General features: G+C 35.9%; 1 non-coding gene across 1 annotated transcript; it reads right to left on the bottom strand.

The window, feature by feature from the left end:
* Positions 1-1017: 1017 nt before the first annotated feature.
* On the bottom strand, positions 1018-1120 carry LOC122099090. Its single transcript, XR_006145850.1, has one exon. It is a non-coding gene; the product is annotated as a U6 spliceosomal RNA (small nuclear RNA).
* Between the last annotated feature and the right edge of the window lie 11963 nt (positions 1121-13083).

The following is a 13083-nucleotide window of genomic DNA, read 5'->3' as shown; positions in this document are numbered from 1 at the left end:
CAATATTATATGAGTAAAATAAAGGAAATAAACTCTTCCATCTCAGAACATGTTATATGTTTTCTATTGTAAAATTCTGTACACAGGGGTCACATTTACATGAGCAAGGTAATGAGTACATTTCTTAACATGCATTGTTACCTCCTCCTTTATGCTCCCCTACCATCCCTTCCCTCCCACCTCTACAAGCACACTCCCCTCCCTAAGTACACTTCCCCTGCCTAAATTGTAAAGTTCATTTTTCACCATAGTGTCTTGTGCATCTCATTGTTATAATGGGTCTACCTGTATCCCTATTTAAGCATCTTGTTTTTTTCCTTTTCCTCCCCAAATTAGATGAACGTATATACAAGATGTGGGTGCACCAACTTCAAATACAGTGTAAACGGGTTATAGCATGGGGTAGGAACATATAAAGAAACAAAAAAAACACATCACTTGTTATAAGTACGTTAGAATCAATGACAAGCAAGAGAAAAACACACGTGTGTTCCTATCTTGGGTTTCATTTGCCTAATCTGGTCATATGTGCAAAGCTTTTAACCTTTTCTGCTTATCTCAGACATAAAATAGTTATTAAAAATTAAGGAAAACATAGGGCCTATGTTTCTTTGGATCTGGCTTACTTCACTTAATATTTTTTTCCAAGTCTTTCCATTTTCTAACAAATTGGGCGATGCCATTCTTTCTGATGGAGGCATAGAATTCCATTGGTATAAATACCACATTTTCTTGATCCATTCATCTACTGAGGGGCATCTGGGTTGGTTTCAGATCTTAGTGATGGTAAATAATGCTGCAGTAAACATAGTTGTGCTAATAGCTTTAGTGTGGTCTTGTTTGTGATCATCTGGGTAAATGCACAAAAGTGGGATTCCTGGGTCATAGGGGAGCTCTATGTGGAATCTTTTGAGGAACCTCCATAGTACTTTCCAAAGGGTTGAATAAGTTTACACTCCCACCAAGAATGCAGTACAGTTCTCTTGTGGCTACATCCCCTCCAGCATCTGTTGTTGTAAAAGTATGGAATGGTTCATGAATTTGCCTGTCATCCTTTCTCAGGGGCCATTCTAATCTTCTCTGTATTGTTCCAATGTTAGAGTACTTGATGCTGAATTGAGCATAGAACATTTTTTATATATAAAGTGTAATTGATTTTCTTAAACTAGACAATTCAACAAAAAGTAAGCTCAAAAGAATTGCCATGAAATTTTAGAACCATGTACTTCTTACATAAGCACACATTTAAGAATAAAGACTGACATATCAAAAACAAAATAATTCCAGATATTTGTTTTTCAAGAGATGTGTAAGAGGAGGAATTCAATTATTTTATACAAGGCACCTGTCATAATGAACACTGAAGCAAGTGTTAAGGTTTTTTTAAAGTTTTAATGTTTTAAACATATTTAATTTTGGGAATTTGCTTATATATGCCAAAACTAGGACTGTTTGGCAGGACATAATTTTTTTTTGGGGGGGGGAGTCTGGGAGTGGGGCCTGAACTATGGGACTGGGCGCTGTCCCTCAGCTCTTCAGCTCAAAGCTACTGGTCTACCACTTGAACCAACGTGCCAGTTCCAACTTTTTTCTTTTTGCTTATGTGGTGCTGAGGAATCGAACCCAGGGCTTCATGCATGCAAGGCAAGCACTCTACCACTGAGCCACCTACCCAGCCCCAGGTCATAAAACTTTTTGATAAAGTATTTAAGATTTATGGTAGCAGACATATGCTACTAAGTATGTACATTTCAGAGTTTATAGAAATTTTACTAATGAGAAGTTGCAAAGTCTTTGTGTAAAGGAGCAGAATAAAGAGTTAAGACTTTTAACTACATAGTTTCTATTAAAAATATAGGGCTTCCTTATTTTATATGTTAGTGAGGAACAAATGATGATATAAGCCATATACAAATGATGAGATGAGCCATAAATAGTAATCTTAATGGGTAACTTTAAAGACTGCTCATAGCCTATAAAACTCTTGTTGAACATCATAATCTTAGGCAGTTTTAAATGTACAGAAATATGAGAAAATAGTAAAATCTAATACATAGTACCCTTCAAATACTGAAAACACTGGTAATTGTTTTGTTTTTCATTTTATTAATCATTAATATTTAATTATTGGTTTTTCTTATTTGTAGCATTGTTTTCCTTGTTGTAATATAATACAACTTTTTGTAAGTCATCATTATGAAGTACTTGGAGTAGGTTACTGGGATGGCCAAACCATTTTTTATAGGTGCATGTGAATTTACGAAGAGGAAAATTAAGAACAAAATATTTATTTAAAAAGTTATCAAGTAGAGTCTGAATCAGGAATGTTGATAAATGTCCACACCTAAAATCTTACCCAGAGCCTGAAGGAGTGATTTTAAAGAATTGAGGCCACAAAAGTCAGAGACTGTGTTTAGTTTTGTTTCATATTTTGATTTTGCTGGTAATGGGACTTGAACTCTGTTTCCTAGGTGCTGTCCCTCAGCTCAAAGCTAGTGCTACCACTTGAGCCACAACACCACTTCCATCTTTTTCTGCTTATGTGGTGCTGAGAAATCAAATCTAGGGCCTCATGCATGCAAGGCAAGCACTCTAACACTGAGCCACCTTCCAAGCACCTGACAGAATGTTTTTTAAAAAATCAATTATCCAACATTTGCTTTCTGCTTTGGGTTATGTTATTAAATATATGAATACCTTTTTATATCATTGTGAATTGTCATACTTCTGAATTTATAATAACTTCAACCACTTTATCCTTTTCAAAGTCATGAAATAGCTCAGAGTTTGCTTCCATGAAGATTGTTTTTGCATTTAAAATTTCTCCTGAGACATTTTTATTTTTAACAAAATAACTTTATATTTCATTTTGATGGGTTATCATACATCAAATACCTTCAAATGTATATGTAGAGTCTAAAGACAGCAGTATGAATATTCTCATACTGCTCTTGTTTATCTGTTATGCACTTTCAGTATTGTGATATTTCTCTTTCCCTTTCACTCTCCCATTTCCTCTCTTTCTCTTTCATGCTCCATGTCTGCTGCTCTTCTATGGTGAAAACTTTAAAAACTTGAAAAAGGAAATCAAAACAGAACTTAGAAAATGGGAAAAACTCCCATGCTCCTGGATTGGAAAGATTAACATCTTGAAAATGGCAATATTTCCCAAGGCTATCTACAAATTTAATGCGATACCTATCAAAATTCCAACCTCATTCTTCAAGGAAATAGAAGAGGCAATCCAAAAATTCATATGGAACAATAAAAGACCCCGAATAACAAAAACGCTCCTCAATGGAAAGAACACTGCTGGAGGAATATCAATACCAAATTTCAACCTCTACTATAAAGCCATAGTAATCAAAATAGCTTGGTACTGGCACAAGAACAGACTTCAGGACCAATGGCATAGAATTGAAAACCCAGAAATGAAACTAAAGACCTATAGTCATCTAATCTTTGATAAGGGAGCTAAAAAAATAGAAGGGAAGAAAGACAGCCTCTTCAGTAAATGGTGCTGGCAAAATTGCTTAACTACTTGTAGAAAACTAGAGCTAGATCCTTATATATCACCCTGCACCAGAATCAACTCCAAATGGATCCAAGACCTCGGAGTCAAAGCAGACACTCTGAAAACATTACAGGATGGAATAGGAGAAACCCTAGGTCTCCTTGGCTCAGGCCGAAATTTTCTGAATAGAGACCCGGAAACACAACAAATCAATGAAAGGTTGGACAAATGGGATTGCATGAAGTTGCAGAGCTTCTTCATGGCAAAGGACATAGCTAGCAAGATCAATAGAAAGCCCACGGATTGGGAGAAGATCTTCACTAGCCATACAACGGACAAGGGTCTCATATCTAAAATATACTTGGAACTCAAAAAATTAAATCCCCCAACAATAAATTCTCAAAGAAACAACTGCCCAATAAGTAAGTGGGCGAAAGACCTAAAGAGAAGCTTCTCTGAAGAAGAAAGAAGGATGGCCAATAGACACATGAAAAAATGCTCAACCTCCCTAACCATAAAAAAAATGCAAATCAAAACAACATTGTGATATCACCTCACCCTAGTATGTCCCTCCCCTACAGTATAACCCCTGCTTTCACTATATTTGATGTCGGTATAATTTGTGGAGGGGAAGTGGAAAAACAAGTCGTTTAAATAAGGATACAGGTGGACCTGTTGCAACAATGAGAAGTACAAGTTGTGATGTCAAAATCAACTTTACAACTTGGGGGGGGGGAGGGGTGGGAGGAAAGATGGGAAGGGATAGGAAGGGTAAACAAAGGAGGAGGCTACAATGCTTGATAAGAAATGTACTCACCGTCTTGCCCATGTAATTATAAACCCTCTGTACAGTATTTTCACAATAAAAAAAAAAAGAATTTCTGCTGGTCTACTATTATCCTTCAGAATCCACTGGTTTTGTGGGAACATGATAGCGACCATCAGTTACCCTTGCATTCTTTAAGAGTTATAACAGTGACGTGATGTTATTCATTTCTATTCTAAATGGCAAAACAACAGATCTAGGAATTCCTTTTCACTTTTACTACTGTTATAAATTTTATCTCATAGGAATCATTGAAACGGATAGGATACTTTTAACCTCTGACCTAAAAGTTCGTATTCTTTTTTTCTTTTACAAACGACCTTTTTCTTTTATTATAAGTAAATACATGTAATGAAAACAATGCTTTCCTGTGGAAAGTAGACCGAATATATTCAGGGATGAAAAACAAGGTAATGGGGGAAGTGATTACAAAGGATGCCCATCATAGAGCATGGAACCTCAGAGCAGTTTATCATGTACACTTTGTGAGAATGACAATGTGCTGGGAACTATAGATTAAATCATTGAACAACTGATATAAATATATACACATATATTTATATATGTATATTTATTTTTAAATGCATATATGTGTTATATGCCCTTATATATGTATACATGCATGTTACTATACACAAAGATACATACATACACACATGTACACATGCACACATGGAGGCTAGTGCTCTACCACTGGAGCCACAGCACCACTTCCAGCTTTTTCTGTTTATGTGGTGCTGAAGAATTGAAGCCAGGCCTCATGCATGCAAAGCAAGAACTCTACCACTGAGCCATCTTCCCAGCATCTCCTCTTATCTCTTCAAATGGGTAGGTTTTGACACATTCGACTTTCAAAATGCAGTACAAGTGATAGCAAGTCAATCGGAAATCTCAGTAAGTAGACGTCATATGGCGTCTCCTTGCTCCCCAGGGAATGCTAGTTCTTGTAGACACTCTCAAAAACCAAAGTAGCTGGAAAATACCCTGGTACAGAATAAAGTTATAAGGCTTTAAATGGCATTCTTCCTTGAGTTCTTTTCCAACAGCCAGCATCAATTCTTAAGCAGATGAGTGAGTCCTCAGAAGATTGGAGCTCAGGTCAACATTTAACAAATTCATGTGAAAAGTCCTATGTGAGAAATGCTGACTGAGGTCTTGCTGATTTCATGGTCAAGAAAATAAGACAAAAAGAAAAGTATTTTAATGTATTAAAATTTGAGAATAATTTGTAACCTGTCAATAAATGTGTAGAACAAAATTATACCAAAATGACAAAAAATGATGTGCATGTGAATTACGTGCTCTTGGACTTGGCGAGTGATCTTAGGTGTGTCTACACAAGTAGAATCAGCACAAATCAATCAGCATTTCTTCATTTAAGATACAAGGAAAAGATACAGGTTGACCCATTGCAACAATGAGATGTACAAGACACTCTATCGGGGGAGGGGGTTGGAGGGAAGAGTTGGGAGGCGTGAAGGGAAGGGATGGTAGGGGAAAAACCAAGGAGGGGGTAAAAATGCTCAATAAGAAATGTACTCATTACCTTACATATGTAACTGTAAACACTCTGCACAGGACATTTACAATAAAAATATGTATTAAAAACATACAAGGAAAACTTCTGTACTTATCGGAAGTTGTATTTGTCACTCAATATCAGTAAGGTATCAGTTTTATGATCATAGGCATATTAAAATTCTGGATGCTCAAATTCTCTACATAAGCACAGTCTATTATTATTATTTTTTTTTTTTTTGTCGGCCGTGGGGCTTGAACTCTGGGCCTGGGCGCTGTCCCTCAGCTCTTCAGCTCAAGGCGAGCGCTCTACCACTTGAGCTACAGCGCCACTTCCGGTTTTCTGGTGGTTTATTGGAGATAGGAGTCTCACGGTCTCTCCTGCCCGGGCTGGCTTTGAACCGCGATCCTCAGATCTCAGCCTCCAAACACAGTCTATTATTTACATTAGAATCTGCCCACATCCTAGTGCAGTGTAATTGCAATGAAAATTTTTACTACATTCTATATTTGTAATAAAAATAAAATCATATGCACTATCAACTGATGCAAATTTTTTCAGATAATTTTTTAGTGTGAAAATACTGTAAACAGAGGATACAATTACATGGGCAAGGAAATGAGTATATTTCTTACCAAGCATTTTTGCCACCTCCTTTGTTTCCCCTTCCCATCCCTTCCCTTCTCACCACCCCGGTCCCTCTCCTCTTTAATCCCCCCCCCCCCCCAGCCAAAGTTGTAAAGTTCGTTTTTCCATATAAAGTCTTGTACATCTCATTGTTGCAACACGTCCACCTGTATCCATATATAAACAATTTGTTATTCCCTTTCGCCTCCACAAATTATATTAACATAAATTACAGTGAAAGCAGGGGTTATACCTTGGGGAAGGGACATAAAATGCAAGAAACAAATCATCTTATAAATATGTTAGAAACAATAATAAGAAAAAAAAACCATTTGTATCCTTACCTTAGGGTTCATTTCATCAAACATCTACTTATCTGAAAGTTTCTGCTGTCTCAGACATATACTAGGGATTGCAAGTAAGGGAAACCATGAGAACTATGTTTCTTTGGGTCTGTCTTGCTTTACTTAATATATTTTTTCCAATTCTTCCCATTTCCTAACAAATAGAGCAATGTCATTCTTTCTGATGGAGGCATAGAATTCCATTGTGTATATATACCACATTTTCTTGATCCATTCATCTACTGAGGGGCATCTGTGTTGGTTCCATATCTTAGCCATGGTAAATAATGCTGCAATAAACATGGTTGTACTGGTAGCTTTAGTAAGGTCTTATTTGTGATCATTTGGGTAAAAGCCCAAAAGTGGGATTGCTGGGTCATTGGACAGCTCTATGTGGCGTCTTTGAGGAACATCCATACTAATTTCGAAAGTGGTTGAACAAGTTTACACTCCTACCAACAATGCAGTAAGGTTCCCTTCTGTCCACATCCCCTCCAGCATCTTTTGCAATTATATTTCTTGATTTAGCCATTGAAACTGGGGTGAGGTGATATCACAATGTTGTTTTAATTTGTATTTCTCTTATGGCTAGGGAGGTTGAGCATTTCCTCATGTATCTATTGCCCTTCCTTCTTTCCTCTTCAGTGGGCCTTTAGCCCACTTATTTATTGCCCAGTTGTTTCATTGAAAATTTGTTGTTGGGGAATTTAATTTTTTGAGTTCCAGGTATATTTTAGATATGAGACCCTTGATCTTGCTAGCTATGTGTTAGCCATGCAGAAGTTCTGCAATTCCATGCAATCCCATTTTTCCAACCTTTATTTGATTTGTTGTGTTTCCAGGTCTCTATTAAGAAAATATTGACCTGTGAAAAGGAGACCTAGGGTTTCTCTATTTCCATCCTTTAAAGATTTCAGAGTATCTGCTTTGACTCCGAGGTATCTGATCAATTTGGAGATGATTCTGGTGCAGGGTGATATATAAAGATCCATCTTTAGTTTTCTACAAATGATTAACCAATTTTTCCAGCACTATTTACTGAAGAGGGTGTCTTTCTTCCATTATAGTTTTTAGCTCCCTTATTGAAGATTACATTGCTATAGGTCTGTGGGTTCATTTCTGGGTTTTCAATTCTATTCTAGGTATATTTTAGATATGAGACCCTTGTCCATTGTATGGCTAGTGAAGATCTCCCAATGCGTGGTCTTTCTGTTGATCTTGTTAGCTATACCCTTTGCCATGAAGAAGCTCAGCAATTTCATGCAATCCCATTTGTCCAACCTCTCTTTGATTTGTTGTGTTTCTAGGTTTCTATTAAGAAATTTTAGGCCTGTACCAAGGAGACCTATGATTTCTCCTATTCCATCCTGTAATTTTTTCAAGATGTCTGCTTTTTTTCATAGAATGAGTTCTGAGGTCTTTGATCCATTTGGAGTTGATTCTGGTACAGGGTGTTATATAAGGATCGAGCTTTAGTTTTCTACAAGTAGTTAACCAGATTTGCCAGCACCATTTACTGAAGAGGCTGTCTTTCCTCTATTCTAATTTTTTAACTCCCTTATCAAAGATTAGATGGCTTATATGTCTGTAGGTTCCTTTCTGGGTTTTCAGCTCTATTCCATTGGTGCTGAGGTCTGTTCTTGTGCACGTACCAAGCTGTTTTGATTACTATGGATTTATAGTAGAGTTTGAAATTTGGTATTGATATTCCTCCAGCACTGTTCTTTCTGTTAAGGATTGTTTTTGCTATTTGGGGCCTCTAATAGTTCCATGTAAATTTTTGGATTGCCTCTTCTTTTTCCTTGAAGAATGCCGTGGGAATATTGAAAGGCATCACATTGAATTAGTAGATAGCCTTGGGGATTATTGCCATTATCAAGATGTAAATCCTTCCAATCCAGGAACATGAGAGGTTTTCCACTTTCTAATTTCTGTTTGATTTCCTTTTTCACGTTTTTAAATTTTTCTTTTTTCCAAGTTTTTAAAATTTTTCATTATAGAGGTCCTTCTCTTCTTTGGTTAAGTTAATTCCTAGGTATTATTGATTGTGGGACTATTACAAATGGAGTTGCTTTCCTGATTTCAGACACACTTTTCTCATTGCTGCCATACAGAAAAGCCATTGATTTTTGAGGGTTAATTTTATACCCCATTACTTTGCCAAAATTTAGAATCAGCTTGAGTCATTTGGGTGTGGAGTCCGTGGGATTCATTAAACACAAGCTAATGTCATCTGTAAAGAGGGAGAGTTTTATTTAATCTTTCCCTGTTTGGATCCCTTTATTGCCTCTTTTCTTATTGCTGTAGCTAGTCATTCTATTACTAAATTGAAGTGGAGAGAGTGGACATCCTTGTCTTGTTCCTGAGTTAAGATGAAATGGCTTTAGTTTTTCACCATTAAGTAAAATTCTGGCTGTTTGTCATATACAGCCTTTATTGTATTGAGGAATGTTCCCTGGATTCCTAATTTTTCCAGAACCCTCATCACAAAGGAGTGTTGGATCTTGTCAAATGCTTTTTTCTGCATCTATTGAGATAATCATGTGGTTCTTATCCTTTCTCCTGTTGATGTGATGAATTATCTTAATTGATTTGTGTATATTGAACCAGTTTTGCAGCCCTGAAATGAATCTTGTTTGATGGTGGTGTATGAGTTTTTGGATGAATTGTTGAAATTGATTGGCCAGAATTTTGTTGAGAAGTTTTGCATTAATGTTCATCAAAGAAATGGGTCTATAGTTCTCTTTCTTTGATGAGTCCCTGCCTGGTATTGGGATGAGGGTTATGATGGCTTCATAGAATGAGTTCAGTAGTGAACTTTCTATTTCAATTCCATTGAAGAGTTGGAAAAGTATTGGTGTGAGCTCTGCCATGAAGGCCTTATAGAATTCAGCTGTAAAGCTGCTTTTCTGAGATGGGAGGTCTCTTATTACTGTTTCTATTTCAGTGTTTGATATGAGCCAGTTAAGATGGTTTAACTCACCTTGTTTTGTTTCAGCATTTCGATATTGGCTTGGAAAACGTCTATTTCTGCCAGGTGCTCTAACTTATTAGCATAGTATTTTGAGAAGTATTCTCTTATAATGTTCTGAATCTTGGTTGTTACTGTGGTGATGTTTCCATTCTCATACCTGAGTTTATTTATTTGAGTGTGTTCTCTTCTTTTTCTCATAAGATTTGCTAAGGATCTGTCAATTTTTTTAATTTTTCAAAGTATCAACTCTTTGGTTTTTGGTTCTTACAATTTTTATTTTTGGATTCTAATTCGTTTAATTCTGGTGTAATTTTAATGATTTCTTTCCATCTACTGTATTGTAGCTAGGCGCCAGTGGCTCATGATTGTAACTCTAGCTACTAAAGTGGCTGAGAGCTGAGAATCATGGTTCAAAACTAGCCTAGGCAGGAAAGTCCATGAGACTCTTACCTCAAATGAGACAAAAGAAAACTGTTAGTTGCTCAAGTGGTAGAGCACTAATCTTGAGCTGAAGTGCTGAGGGGCAGTGTCCACGTCCAGATTTCAAGTCCCACGACTGACAACAATTAAAAATAAACATTTACAAATAAACAATATTTTGACATAAATGTTAAATATATATTCTAAAAATTTTTAAATCCTCACTGGATATATTAGTTTATATAAATATATAGAAGTTTTTTCTGGTTTTAGTTGTTTTTGAGTCAATTGTGTAAATCAAAAATTTCTCATTCAATTCATATGTGTAGTTTTATAAACTTATAGGCCATAAGTATAAAATTAGCAGATATGTGATAGGCAGTGCTGTTTTAGGTATCTACCTTGGCATTCTAAAATTAAGACTTCTCCCCCAAAATCGATATGCCCTCTAACTTTGTCAGAGGTTTCATCTTATTGGAGCAGAAAAGTATCATCGTTTGGAACAACTGTAACATTTTACATGTATTCCACTTAGTTTAACAACCAAAACATTCAAGTCATCTGAACCATGCAAGTAATAACAAATGTCTTCTGACCTTTTTATTCTCTTAAGAGATGAAAATCTTTAATTATACATTTATTTTTTTCTGCCTAAGATCCTATATCTTAGGAAGATCTTTTTGTGTAACCCTGTGTTCCTGATAAGAAAACCAGAACAAAGGCAATAATGAAAATAGCCAATGAAAATACTTGAAAGCAGTATTGCCATTTTCACTATATTAAGTCTGCCTATCCAAGAGCAGGGGAGGTCTTTCCATTTCCTAGTATCTTGTGTAATTTCTTTCTTTAACTTTTTATGGTTTTATTTATTTATTTTATTGTGAAAATACTGTAAAGAGGGTTTATAATTACATGGGCAACATAATGAGTACATTTCTTATCAATCATTGTAGACTCCTCCTTTGTTTCCCCTTCCCATCTCTTCCCATGCTCCTCCCGCCCCCCAACCCAATCCTCCTTCCCCACAACAAAGTTGTAAAGTTCGTATTCGACATAATGACTTGTATATCTCATTGTTACAATAGATCCACCTGTATCCCTATTTAAATAATTTGTTTTTTTCCCTTCCCCTCCACAAATTATATCAACATCAAATACAGTGAAAGCAGGGGTTACACCATGGGGCAGGAACATACAAAGCTACAAAGAACTAATCTTATAAATGTGTTAGAAACAATCACCTGAAAGAAAAAAGACATTTGAATGGTTATCTTAGGGTTCATTTCTCTAACATCAACTTATCTGACCTTTCTGCTTGACTCAGAATATACTAGTTTTAGCAAATAAGGGAAATCATGGGACCTAAGTTTCTTTGGGCCTGGGTTACTTCACTTAATATAATTTTTCCAAGTCTTTCCATTTCCTAACAAATGGGGCAATGTCATTCTTTCTGATGGAGGCACAGAATTCCATTGTGTATATATACCAAATTTTTATAGTTTTCATTAAATAGTTCTTTTACATCTTTGGTTAGGTTAATTCTTAAATATTTTATTTTGGGGGAGGTTATTGTGAATGGGGTTGCTCCCTTTCTGCTTGTACATTGTCAGTGTACAGGAAGGCAACTGATTTTATGGGTTGATTTTGTATCCTGCTACTTTGCTGAAGTGATTTATGATTTCTAAGAGTTTGGGAAAGGAGTTTTTGTGATCGTGAAGGTATAGTATTTTGTCATCTGTAAAAAGGGATAGTTTAACTTCTTCTTTTCCTATGCGGATCCCTTTAATGTCTTTTTCTTACCTTATTTACCTGGGTAAGGGTTCCAGGACTATTTTGAAGAGGAGTGGAGACAGTGGGCATCCTTGCCTTGTTCCTGACTTTAAGAGAATTGGTTTTAGCATTTCCCCATTAAGTATAATATTGGCTATTGGTCTGTCATAAATGGCTTTTATTGTTTTAAGAAATGTTCCTTCTATTCTTATTTTCTCCAGAGCTTTTACCATGAATGAATGTTGAATTTTATCAAAGGCCTTTTCTGTATCTGTGGAGATAATCATGTGGTTCTTGACCTTGGCTCTGTTGATGTGTAGGATTACATTTATTGACTTATGTATGTTAAACCATCCCTGCATCTCTGAGATGAAACCTATCTGATCATAGTGTATGATTTTTTTTTTATGTTTCTGGATTCTGTTAGCTAGAATCCTGTTAAGGATCTTTGCATCTGTGTTCATCAAGGAAATTGTCCTGTAATTCTCTTTTTTGGTTGGGTCTTTGCCTGGTTTGAGGATGAGTGTGATATTGGCTTCGTAGAATGAGTTTGAGATAGCTCCCTCCTTCTCTGTTTCTCTGAAGAGCTTGAGGATTATGGCCATTAGTTCTTCTTTAAAGGTCTTATAGAATTCTGCTGTGAATCCATCTGGTCTTATGCTTTCTTTGTTGGAAGACTTCTGATTGTTTCTGTATCTTGTTGTAGGATATTGGCTTATTTAATGATTTACTTCTTCTTTGCTCAGTTGGGCAACTTGTATTTCTCTAAAAATGCATCCATTTCTGCCAGGTTTTCTTACTTTAGAGAGTATAACTTTTGAAAGTAGTCCGTTAAGATTGTTTTAGATATTTTGTGTATGTATTGTGAATTTTCCTATGGCATCCCTAATCCTGTTAATATGGGTTTCCTCTCTTCTTTTTAATTAATCTTGCCAACGGTCCATCAATTTTATTTATTTTTTCAAAGAACCAGTTTTTTCTTTGGGTAATTCTGGCTATGGTTCTACAATTTTCTAATTCATTAATCTCCACTCTTAGTTTGGTTATCTGGCTCCTTCTAGTAAATTTAGGTTGCATTTTTTTTTCATG

The sequence above is a fragment of the Dipodomys spectabilis genome, unplaced genomic scaffold (assembly GCF_019054845.1).
Source record: "Dipodomys spectabilis isolate Male_0828 unplaced genomic scaffold, ASM1905484v1 ptg000502l, whole genome shotgun sequence".
NCBI classification, from domain to species: domain Eukaryota; kingdom Metazoa; phylum Chordata; class Mammalia; order Rodentia; family Heteromyidae; genus Dipodomys; species Dipodomys spectabilis.
The sequence above is the reverse complement of the archived record's forward strand: the minus strand, read 5'-3'. Positions and strand labels throughout refer to the sequence as shown.